The sequence below is a fragment of the Haematobia irritans genome, chromosome 5, assembly GCF_050003625.1.
Source record: "Haematobia irritans isolate KBUSLIRL chromosome 5, ASM5000362v1, whole genome shotgun sequence".
In the NCBI taxonomy this organism is placed as follows: Eukaryota; Metazoa; Arthropoda; class Insecta; order Diptera; family Muscidae; genus Haematobia; species Haematobia irritans.
Genome location: NC_134401.1, coordinates 174,258,526 through 174,271,376, shown reverse-complemented (window position 1 = coordinate 174,271,376; position 12,851 = coordinate 174,258,526). Strand labels below are relative to the sequence as shown.

The 12,851-nt window shown below is 33.7% G+C and overlaps 1 protein-coding gene and 1 long non-coding RNA gene across 2 annotated transcripts in view; both read right to left on the bottom strand.

The window, feature by feature from the left end:
• luna overlaps positions 1 to 12,851 on the bottom strand; it is a 372,732-nt gene that overhangs the window by 73,559 nt on the left and 286,322 nt on the right. The window lies entirely within an intron of this gene.
• The window catches only part of LOC142238566 (uncharacterized), a 114,526-nt gene that overhangs the window by 19,479 nt on the left and 82,196 nt on the right, over positions 1 to 12,851 (bottom strand). The gene's annotated exons all lie outside the window — the stretch shown is intronic.

Genomic DNA, 12,851 nt, shown 5'->3' with positions numbered 1-12,851 from the left:
TATAAACTTTGCTTTAAAAAATCAAAGCCACATTTTAAGTATTATAGAAATCGTTCCAAATATAATGAGGATACCAAATACAAAAATCGTTTGTATAGAATTTCTTTTCTGCGGAACGAAACAGTTATGTCTGCAAAAAATAGATTTCGCTTTGTTGTGGTATTAAAAAATGGTTAAATTTGGGAAGAATAATTCTCGTATATTAATTCCATAAAGAAGTTGGCATATAAAACCAAAAATGAATCATCTCCCCCGCCGGAGTTATACTAAAGCTTGTCTAGATTGGTATATGGCATTTTCTTTTTCTTAACTTAAAAATTCCTCTATTTTCGTGTCCAATTAGCTTGTATGATAATATGTAAAATCTTTTGCTTCTATTTTCACCCATAATCAATAGCAAGCATTACAGCCATTGGACCACATAAGTCCCCCTATTAGTGTTAATATAAGCAAATGTTTAATCACATAAAGAATATTTATTTCTTAAAATCATAACCACAAAAACCACATTTCGATATTCATAGCTCTGATGAAGTTTCCTACATTAGGTCAATTTGTATAAGAACTGTAAAAGAATTATGATTTTCTTAATTCAAATATTCATTAACTTAAGTATTTTGGAAATATATTTCAAAGCAAATAACATAAAACTAAATAGGTTTTGGTATAAAAAAATCTTAAATTAAATTTCCAACTCTAATTACTCTCTAGTAAATACTTCATTGTTATAATGAAAGCATTTCATTGTTGCGGTTTTATGTTTTCTCAAAGTTTTTCTTCTACCAAATTCTATCAATTGAAAATGTTTACAAATGCAATTTGTCCGAGAATTAAAGATTCTGGAAAAATGTATGAAGTTATTGTTGTCGATGTTGTAGCATATTGAATTTAACAAAAAAATAATAATAAGAAAAAAGGAAGCGGATGCTGCTCGAAGAATATAACAACAGAAAAGACTTCTTCTGTTCATATGTTTCGTATACAGAGTTAGTTGGGTTTTTTGGGCCAAGCTAAGAGAATGACCAGTTGACATGAATGTTAGCTAGATGGATACCATGTAGCTTTTCATTCATTTCTTTTGATTAAATTTACAATAAAAATTTGGCAAATTTTTGTTGTTGTTTTTGTGAACCAACACACAGAAAGACCAACAAATTTGTGAAATCAACAGACCATGCCACCGAGCATAGTTTAGTTTGAAATATTGAAACATAATATTTACTTTGGCTCCAAATGCAACATTGAGAGGGTCGAAACTAACTAACGATCAAAATGAATGAAATTCAATTCAATTTGATATGGTCAGGAACATAGTTATTGAATTTACTGGCCATAAGGAAGACACATTGCCAACCAATGATGATTCTATTTGAAGCTATAGAAAAGTTAGTTTGTGTACCCACCATAGTCGAGAACAAAACTAAATCGAATTAGAAATGAGATTCTATTAAATGGGATTATCATTTGTGCTAACTTCCTCTGCCAACCAACCAACCAACCAACCAAGCGTTCACTAAAAACTCAAACAAAAAGAGCTCTCTTAAAATCACCAACTTTATGCAGCTGCAGTATTTAAAGGCTCAATTTCCCTTTGGTCATGGGATTCCAAGTGGAGAATAATTGAAACTCCAATGCCTTTGAATTTTTGTGCCACTGCTCCTGTGGCGCTAAGTGTTGCTTAAGATGGCGTTAAGATCGCTTTGTTGTTAACGACTGTTCTCCAACAGCATTTAGGAGTAGGTGTGCTGTGGTATGCTATGCTTGGTGGCTTGATATTTTTAAGCCATCTTCTGGATGTTGCCACTATTACCAAACGCCACCGCCACCTCCATCACCACCACTATGAGCAGAACTAGGCACTTGAGTCTAGTGTTTTAAGAAGTTTTCCTGGTTGAGCAGCATGTTGCACTTTTGTTGTAGCTAACACCGTCGCTGTTGCTATTGCTGAAGATGTAGATAAGCTTAAGAGTGTGGCACAACAGAAAATATTTTTTGTGACAACAAGGCCACTTATTGCTGCAGTGTTTAGTTGTTAGTTTAGCACAAGGACATAACAATATAACAAGCAGAGCAATAACCACGTCTCTACTTGTAAGAGGACAAGAGCAAGACAAGACAAGACAAAAGGGAACCTCCAAGTTTCCTCTTCGATACTTCTTCAACTTAAAGTGCCAATAGTGTTTGTGATAGTATCCGCACATGCCACACACATAATGGAGGCGGTAGACGGACAGATGCCCAAACAGCCAGCTGGGTTATCACATCACCGCGCACCATGAACCAAATCTTGGAGAGTTTGAGCCAGTTTCTGCCTCAAGCATGTTATTGAATTTTTTTCTTCTGTTGCTTGTTTGCCTCCAACCCCCCCTCGCCCGATTAAATTCTCTTTAGCCATGTCTTTGAATACTTAAAGTTTGAAGCAAACATAAGTATTTTCCCATAGACAATGAACTGGGAAAAAGAGATTACAATTGAATATAATGTTGGTAGTAATGACAAACAGATATGGTCACAATACAAGAATAGTTAGCTTGATGTACATTTCTTGTGCCAACAAAAGTTTTATTTAAAAGAAAAAAAGGAGGCAATTTGGATATTTGAAGAAAGTAATTTTTAATATTCTACACGGAAAGTGATGTGGAAAGAAATCTATTACATGGGCTCAACTTAGAGTGATTATATATATAAAAAATTTCTGAAATTCATATTGCTCCCGATTTCATAGCGTTTCCTATCCAATTTGTCGCTCAGTTCTTTGCAATGCTTTCTCAACTTTTTGACTTCCATTTGTGTCTCCAAAATTCATTAGAATTTACAATATTTATTTTGAAAATAGTTTTCTACTTACTCTAGCAAAATAATTGCAAATAATATTTAGAAATAAATCCATTGGGGGTAGCTTATTTTTTTATCGGGGCGCACATATATTGTTCATCGATAAATATGCAATGAGATAGGAATGCAAACAGGGCAAAGGGTTATGAAATTAGGAAATGAAATAGTTTTTAAACCAAATATTGACATTTAGGTGAGGAAAATGGGGAGCTACACGGCATTAGTTTAACTTAATACACTTCATCTAAACTTTTTCAAAGTTTAACCAGGGTCTGAAAAATACGGATGATATTTTTGGACAAAGAGTGACTTTTTCATTTTAGGTTTGCAAACAAAAATAAGTCGTACAGGGCTAAATCAAATGCTTCACCAGACAATCGATGTGGCCAATATTTCGACGGCTGATGGCACAGTTTTGCCTTCTTCAATGCACGTTGCCTGGTTGCAGTCAAGCACCGCAGAAATTCCTTGCATTGTACGCATTAATAGCGTCCAACGCTGCTCCGAAATTACAGTACGTCGGTCTGTCAGTATGAGATCATCGATTTTTCACTTTATCTTCCGTTGTAGTCGGTTTCGGAACACACGAGCATAGCTCATTAAAAAATCGGATGAACAATCTTATGCAACATTGAAACTCCTTTTAATTTCTCTGATTCTCTGTTCCTACACACAATAATAGTATCAATAAATAGTGTGGCGCTTTATCTACAATTCTCGTCCAAACTGGGTTAGATTTCGAAGCAGCCGTTTACGCGAATACACCAACTTCCTCTTGCAACACGCTTGCATCGGACGATGAGGTTCAGTAGTTGGTTGACCACCCTAGTATACGAAAACATACACCCAGAGAAGGTCACTTCAAATATGTTTCAAGAGCATAATGTTACTTTTTCTCGAGGATCATATAATATGTTATTTTCTCAGAAATTATGTATCTAGTTTTGGCAATCATTTATATGTTTAGAGACGGGGAATATGTGACATGTTTGAAACAAAAATGTTATTTTCTCAAAAATTATCCACCTGATTTCGGGTACCTTGTATATGTTTGTCGAGAAAATAACATTTTTCCGACGAAAATTATCATATTCCATCTCTGCGAATAATTTGTAGACGACTGGTTAACATGGGTCACAAATGTGTTGAAATGTCCATTAACTTTAAACTCAAACGGTCTAACCTACATAAAAGGGCTTTCCTGAGATAAATTTTCTACTCAATAGAGATGTGATTTTCGAATCGCTCATATTAAAGGACAAACAAAATGTTTTCAATGAAACTTTTATAGTCTTTAGAGCAAGTGAAAAATCTGGATATCAAAGAAAAATCTGGATATCATTTATATTCGAAAACTGCAGTTCGCCATAACATCTCTGGACACGATGGCAAATGTTCGATGGGAGAATTGCAAGGGTTGTAGGTGTAGGTAGGTGTAGGTTAGGTGGCAGCCCGAAGTATCAGGCTCACTTAGACTATTCAGTCCATTGTGATACCACATTGGTGAACTTCTCTCTTATCACTGAGTGCTGCCCGAGTCGATGTTAAGCTCAATGACAAGGGACCTCCTTTTTATAGCCGAGTCCGAACGGCGTTCCACATTGCAGTGAAACCACTTAGAGAAGCTTCGAAACCCTCAGAAATATCACCAGCATTACTGAGGTGGGATATTCCACCGCTGAAAAACTTTTTGGTTGCACCATTGCACCACGGTGGCTCCCATTGTAAGGGTTGTAACGACACCAAGCAAATATGGCCCCATTTAAACTTGAACCGCACACTAGATATACTAGTGTTCTCAAGATGTAAGATATCACTTCTGATATCTGCTATAACGGGTCGCTGCGTGATAGGCGAATTGGCAAAAACTATTGGTGCGAAGTATAATGACTACTGTATGAGCTGTCATGATGCGGAGGAAAAGGAATCAATTATGTTAAACACCTCTTGTGTGAGTGCTCTGCATTTTGTGTAAGGCGTAAGCGAATTTTAGGGGCATATAGCTTTAGATTACTGGCGGTCCTGGAAAACGTTAACTTAAGCAGTCTGTTAATGTTTTTGGAACAATCGGGTTGGTTCAACAAAAGAAAATAATCGAGAAGGTTCAACGGTTAAAACTAGAAGTGCCCATTGTAATATGTACTTTTAGTTAGTGTGGTATCACAACCCAGCAAAACAATTTGGAAGTTCTTCCAAAGGCACAACTTTAAATGCACTTCCAGAAGATGCACTCCCAATGATGTTCTTTATTTTAACTACCCAGGAAGTTCTTTTAATTCATTTTTTTATAACTTGGTTTTTTTCATACTTTTAATGGGTAATTTGAACTTTTTTTGTTTCAAATAGGTTAAAAACAGAGTAAGAATTCATAAAATGGTACAAATCATTTAAATTTTGTCGAAAAAAAATTTTAAATCCAATCTGAAAAAATTGTGAATTTTTGCAAATATTTGAAGTCAAACGTTTCCGACAAGCGTTAGAATCCATTAAAAATTATAAAAATGTATAAAAAATATTTATTTGACAACATATCACAGAATTTTTTAATTTACATCCAAAACATTGAATTCGGATCACACCTAAGGAAGTGGTGAAAATTCATTGCAACGGCTGTTGAAATGGAGGACTTCCCTCCTATGACAAGTCCATGTTAAATTCATCGCTTCTGCGTCAATTTTGCACCACTTCCGGATCCAAAAAGAACAATTTCATTACTTTTTTGACGACGCTCTTTTTGCTGGGAATGGACTGAATAGTCTAAGTGAGCCTGAATCTTAATCGGGCTGCCACTTTAACCTAAACTAACATCTCTGGACAAGAAGCTTTCATAGAGCTGACATTTTTGCCAACATATGGTCAAAAAATATTAGTAAATAATATTGTATTTAGCCAAAAGTGAAATTCTCCATAGTCTAGACATCATAAATATCTCGAAAACATTTTGTATTTTCTTCACTAAATAAAATCCTTACTGTTTTTCCTCTTTTGGTCAGTATACTAATTTTAACATGTATTGCATTAGTTTTATTTATGTATTTTAAATATGAATTTATTTAAGTATAGCGCCTAAACCACATTAAAACAAAAAAAAACATAACAATAATAATAATAATAATAAATATTGTATACATGGTTTCATGGCCAAGTGTAAATCCCATAAAGTTTATTATACACAAATGAATATGTTGTGGTTTTTGCTTAACATCTCATAAAATGAGTCATATAATGTTTATTGCAATACTCTGAATCCAACAAAAAAAGCAAAGATCTAGAGCAATTATGAAACAACCCAATAATAATGTGTTCTAGACTTGCTTCATGCAATTTAGCCAACTGTCAATATGTGTAAGCATTAAACAGAAAATACATTTCCAACTCCCAAAGAGTCAACATATGCAGGTCTTGTCCATGTGTATGTTGGATGTAATTAAAATAAACATAAAATAACATTTTATTGCATAGTTGGAGGCGTTCTCCGAATTCGTTGTGTGCATTATTGGCGAATCGTGAGCCCTGTATCGTAATAGCACCATCATAGTATCACTCAATTGCTATTTGTTGTGACAAATTACACAGAAACTGGGTGAAATCTAAACAAATATTCATACAGCCAAGGCATATGGGAAAAACAGGATCATGAAGTAAATGGAATTGCTGCTTTGTCTGCAATTTAGCGTTTATTTGCTTCGAGATGAGTAATTGCCTAAAATTTGCTTTATCACCCAAATAAACCCATGCGAAATGGAGAACACCCACTATACACACATATAAACATGCACAGAGAGAATGCAGTTACAACACCAGGCGAGAGGAATGTGAATGCAACTATACACACCAGCCAACACACACACACATGCTCGCATCTAGATGTGTATGAAATAGAGATTTGCATTCACAGTACAAATTCCATTGTCAAAAGGGATATATTTTTAAAATGGCAGTCAAGTTGCTTGTAGGAAGGGGAGGAGGGGCAGGGGTAGTGCATTTGATCACAAAATTCACTCTATCATAATTGAATGCATTGTGAGCAATAAAACGAACTGGTAGACAGCCAGCCAGCCAGCCAATGTAGCATTGTTTGTAACTCAGAATGGGAGTGCATACATACGCGCACGTGCATGTGTGTGAGTTGACTGCATTTGGTAAACATGAAAGCATGTGCAAATTGAAAGGACGAATATACAAACATTTACCATTGTCGTGGTATGTTCTTGGTTACACCGATTAATAGCCGACAGCATGGAAAACATTTGTTTTAGAGTGAAATTATTTACAATTCATTTGGGGAATATAACTGTGGGAGTTATGTGCACCATCATCGTAGCACTAAGTCTCATATTTCATTTGCTCATGGGCAATTCTAACATTTGTCGAATGATGCAGAATTCTGTGATTTTTTGTTTTTGTTAAAGTGAAAATTAAAAACAAACCTCCACTACACTGGTGTTGTTGTTGGCATGCCAATCATAATTGAAAATGTTGTACATTTTATTTTATGAAATTTCAAAAGCAAAACAAAAATGTTATTGTTCGAATCCCCTTCTCTCCCAAACCCCCGCAAAAACAAAAAAATATCAAATGGCAGTTTGTGGACGACATAGAAATGTCATGTACTAAATTATAGGCCAATTACCAAATTCAATTATTTATATGTTTACATACTCTAAAATTAATTTTTCTATTAGGATTAGGCTGTTTGGTGAAATTACATATATGTTATGTATGTGTGTGTTTGTAAATAAATTAAAAGGCTTTTATTATAAATATTAATTCACAGGACAATTTTAGAAATTTTCCATTTATTATTACTATATTAAAAATGTATTAAATGGCATTGATATATTATGTCAAGTGGTTTTGCAAATGGCCGGTATAAGTTTCAGATTTGGAAAAAGTCGATCTTTTTCAATGGAATACAAATTGAACACCGACCCCAATTGTTGGTATTGCGGGCAAATAAAACGCCTTTGGTACAAACATTGTCAATGTTACCGTTGTCATAAAATGTGGTTCATAGCAGAGTTTTATTTTTATTATTAAACTAGACGTAGTAAGAAAGACGTTGCACTCAGAAGGAATATGTTCATTTCAAACATGTTTCAAGAGCAAAATATTATTTTCGTATGGGGAACATGCAATATAGTTGTCGAAAACATGTTGCTTTCTCAGAAAATATCCATCTAATTTCGCCAGGAATTTTATGATCGAAGAGAATACAAAATTTTTTGCGACCAAAATGTTCCATGCGTCCCGTTGAAAAATAACATTTTGCTATTGAAATATATTTAAGATGATCATATTCTTTCTCTGCGTCAGATCCGAAGCAAACACACCGTCCACGATCTATTTGATCCATAAGGTTCAGATATAGACCATATCAAAAGGTTTTGATATAGACCATATCGTAAAGCCTATTTGTACACTAATAGAAAAAGTTTCGTTATATTAACGAAATGTATCATTAATAGTCTACCAACGACACAAATTCATTAATACAACGAAATTTTTCGTTATTATAAAGAATTTTCTGTTAATTAACGTAACGTTTCGTACTATTAACGAACATTTTCATTGTGTTAATGAAAATGTTGGCTGAGTTTTAATGAGATTTTCTTTGTGTGTAGGGAAATACGTTTCCCTCTCTTTTGGACGGGCTGAAACAAATAAATTAAATTCCGTTATATTAACGAAATGTGTCGTTAAAAGTCAGCAAATGAAATAAATTTGTTAATACAACGAAATTTTTCGTTGTTATAACAACGTTTCTGTTTATCAACGTAAAGTTTCGCACTATTAACGAATATGTTCATTGTATTAATGAAAATGTTTCGTTATATCAATGAAAATGTTTCGTTGGCTGAATTTTAATGAAATTTTCTTTGTATGCAAGTATAATATATTCTCTCAGGGGGGTTTTAATAATTTTTGGTAATCTCAAAAACTTTGGTTGTCGCGAAATTTTAAACAACTGAAGTTTTCTTTTGACGATAACAAATTTTCCTTAATATCACATAAAAAAGTTTGGTAACAATCCTTGCACAGATTTTCATGAATTCGGTTTTATGTGCTATTAAAAAAATATTTTTCGTTTGTTTAAAATTTCGTTCCGGAGAAAGTATCTTTTTCTTTGTTTTACATTTTTAACGAAATGTAAAAATTAGTTCGTTTTTACCATATAAAAGTATTTATAAAAAAATTCTAAAAGTCCAGGTCTCTTCACTAGTTTTTATTTTATCTTTCTATTTCAATACCCTATATTCTTGGCGAACTGGGCCCAAGTCCTATTTGTTTATGTACTTTGGCCAAGTGATGCGTTTTATTGAGTGGCTGAGTTACTGGGTTTTTGGCTCGTTAAGGTGTTTGGCCATAATGAAGGCCATAAACTCCCCAGAATTTAACGGAAATATATTCAATGAAAACAAAATAAAAACGAACTGCTAAGCTACTCCTTCGTTCCCCCTTCTTGCCTCTTGCGTCTAGGGCAAAGATACTAGGTTATGATGGTTTTGGCAACAATAAACATGTTTATGTTTTGGCACAAACAATAATGATAACACATTTCACACATATATACCCCCACTGAACCTCCTCCTACACCCAAATATCCAAGAGCATACATAGGCAAACGTGTATGGGTTTGAACTAAATTATTTGTTTTATACTTTATGTGCTCAACATGGAATGAAAAGAGGAAAAACAACAAAAGAACCACTATAAAGCAGTGGGGTGAAAAAGGAGGCTAAGTATATAAACAAATACACAAAAATACTGGAACATATACACACCCCCTTGCAAATATATGTACGAGTATGAGTACAAAAAAAAACATCAATAAATTATGGCTGTTATTTTTGCAATGCAAATTTTTATGAACAAGCCAACGATTCAACAAAAGCACCAACAAAAATCCTGTTGTTCACTAACAGCACGCACCCGCATTACCCTCGTTTTGGGGATTTGTATACATTCAGGCTTATAACTTAGCACTACACCGTATACTGCAAATATTCCTTGCATATGTTTTGGGGGGGAGGACGAAAGGTTTGGTTTGATCCCTTCCATAAATATTTGCCTGCCTCACCAATTTGTCCTCCTCATCCATTGGAGTAGGGGGATACAAATATCTTCTACAACGACTACATTTAATTTCTTTTATTCATAATTTTTTTTTTAGGAAAAATATGACCCATGTTGTTGGACGAAGCAAATAGAGGGTGTAGAACAAAAAACTGTATGCATATCATAACATACTTTTGGGTGCTTAACCTTAAACACACTAACCACTTTGGTATGCTTGGCTTATTTGTTTGAGTAGAATTTGTTTCTTTCGTAATGAAGGAAATACGTATTTCTCATTCGGGTTTTATTTTTATGAGGGCTTATACCATTGGCTGGTCATCCATGTGGGGGGCGAGGATAAAGGTAATAGGATAGCAGTTGGATGAAAATAATTTATGAAGCGTCAAAATATGTGTATCATTTATATGAACACATTGCTGTATTATTTAGGGAATGATTGACCAGCAGGATAATTGAAATATGGAATATGGTATTAGCCCTTAATAAGAGGTAAGACTTAACGGGCATATATTTATTAATCATATTGTTAAAGAAATCTAAAGATGAATGCATTAGGCTTACAATTGCGGAAAACATAAAAAAATTGTGGTGACACTAGGCTAGAATGTATTGTCTTAAATGGGCATGCACTGTTATGCAACATCAGGTCTAATCTCTAATATCTAAATTTAAAAATAATGTTAATATCTTTTGCAAGTTCTCTTTTGAAACTTCTAGAGAAAAGCTTTGATGTAGCGTGGAATTATTGATGAGCCTATTTGCCCCTAAAAGTATGCTATTAATATCTAAATTTAAAAATAATGTTAATATCTTTTGCAAGTTCTCTTTTGAAACTTCTAGAGAAAAGCTTTGATATAGCGTGGAGTTATTGATGAGCCTATTTGCCCCTAAAAGTATGCTATTAATGAAATCCCATTAACACATACACAATTTTCCTTAAAACTAACATTGTTTACTATACACCACTGTACAGCGTTTTTTTAGCAAATGCTCTCAATACAACCTTGCGATTTTGTATGAATAAAAATTTCAGTTTCCTTAATTTCTGGTTTTTCCTTAGACGTACAATAATGGAAATTTCTCAGCAATATTGAAAACGAAGAATTTGCTTTTGTAAAACAATCCAGTAAAAAAATATTGGATGCTGTTCTAAAGGTTCAAAACTACCCTGGAAGTTCTTTTAATTTAATTTTTTAAATTAGCCTTTTTCATATTTTTTTATGAGTAATTTTATGTTTTTGGTTTCAAATAGGTTAAAAACAGACTACAAATTAATAAAATGGTACAAATCATTTAAATTTTTTCGAAAAAAAAAACTAAATCCATTCCACAAAAAATAGGGAATTTTTGAAATTATCTGAGGTCAAACGTTTCAGAAAAGCGTTAGTATGCATTAAAAATCATAAAAAACATAAAAAAATATTTATTTGGCAAAATACCAAAAAATTTTTTAATTCACATCAAAAACACTGAATTAGGATCACACCTTAACCCTTTCACTACCGATGTCCACTTAGAAGGACATTCGATGTTATAAATAAATATATAAATATTGTCCATACACGCAGAGAAGGAATATGATCACCTCAAACATGTTTTAAGAGCAAAATGTTATTTTTGTATGGTGACCATGTAATATGTTTGTCACTAAAATGTTATTTTCTCGTCAAATATAACCTGCTTGCCGAAATCAGATACATGATTTCCGATAAAATAACATGGCCGCCAAAACCATGTTACATGGCCACCACCCAAAAATAATATTTTGCTCTTAAAACCTGTTTGAGGTGATCATATTCCTTCTCTGGGTGTATTGATGAGGTCTAAAATACATTTTTATAAACTTCTTTAACAATAAACGAAAAATACGAAAATTTGAGACAATTTTTGTACTGTATGTTTTTAGTAAATGGACATTTATACAAAAACTTTAGCGGATACTTTTACGGGTTCTTTTGTTTTATTTTTTTCACACTGTGAAAGATATTATAGGCCAAATAGCGCTTATTTTCGTAAGGCCATTTGGTCACAATTCAAGAATCAAGTTTTCAGAATAAGCTCATATAGCTCTTGAAGTAATTTAGGTAGGTTTTCAAAATGACAATTTTTCTTCTACATGCTGTTAGTACAAGTAAAAACAGAAGAAAAATAAAAAATTTTATCATTAGGTTCATTTCGGTGGTGAAAGGGTTAAGAAGTGATGCAAATTCAGTGCAACGGCTGTTGAAATAGTGGACATCCATCCTATGACGTCGCTTCTGCGCCAAAATTGCACTACTTCCGGATCCAAAAAAGGACATTTTCACTAATTTTTTGGCGACGTTGTTTTTTTTTTTTGGTTTTTGTTTTTTTGCTGCGAATAACTACTTGATTTCATGTGAGAAATTCGAACAAAAAGAAAATGCAAAGCACCCTGAGAAACTCGTTACAGAAAATCATAAAATACTGGAAAGCAGTTTCATGCAATTCAGTGGCATTTGCATCGATAACAGCAAGGATTTCTTTTTTTTGACAAAACTTTGTCAAAGAGTGAAAGTTATTTGGTTTTAACAAATACATCGATGATATTTGCATAATCAAAAGTTATCAAACCATTTCCATAATAGCCCTTGCCTTAACACCAATGGAATATTTGCTGGAGGGAAATGAAAATTCTACACCATCATCATCATCATCATCATCAGCACCATCAGTGTCGCCAGTATTGAACAGCATATCAGCACCAGCATAACATCATGGCCAGCCACATGGCTTACATCATCTTGCCCAGTGTTGATGGGATACCTTAAGCATTTGGCCAAATTTAAACAAAACCCCCTTGCAAAGGATCTCACCACACAACATTATCCCAGCCAGTCATCCTGTCAGCCATTCGACCATGAGTAGGGCTTTGACACACTGAAGCATAACAGTAATGTGTTGTCATAGCAAATACA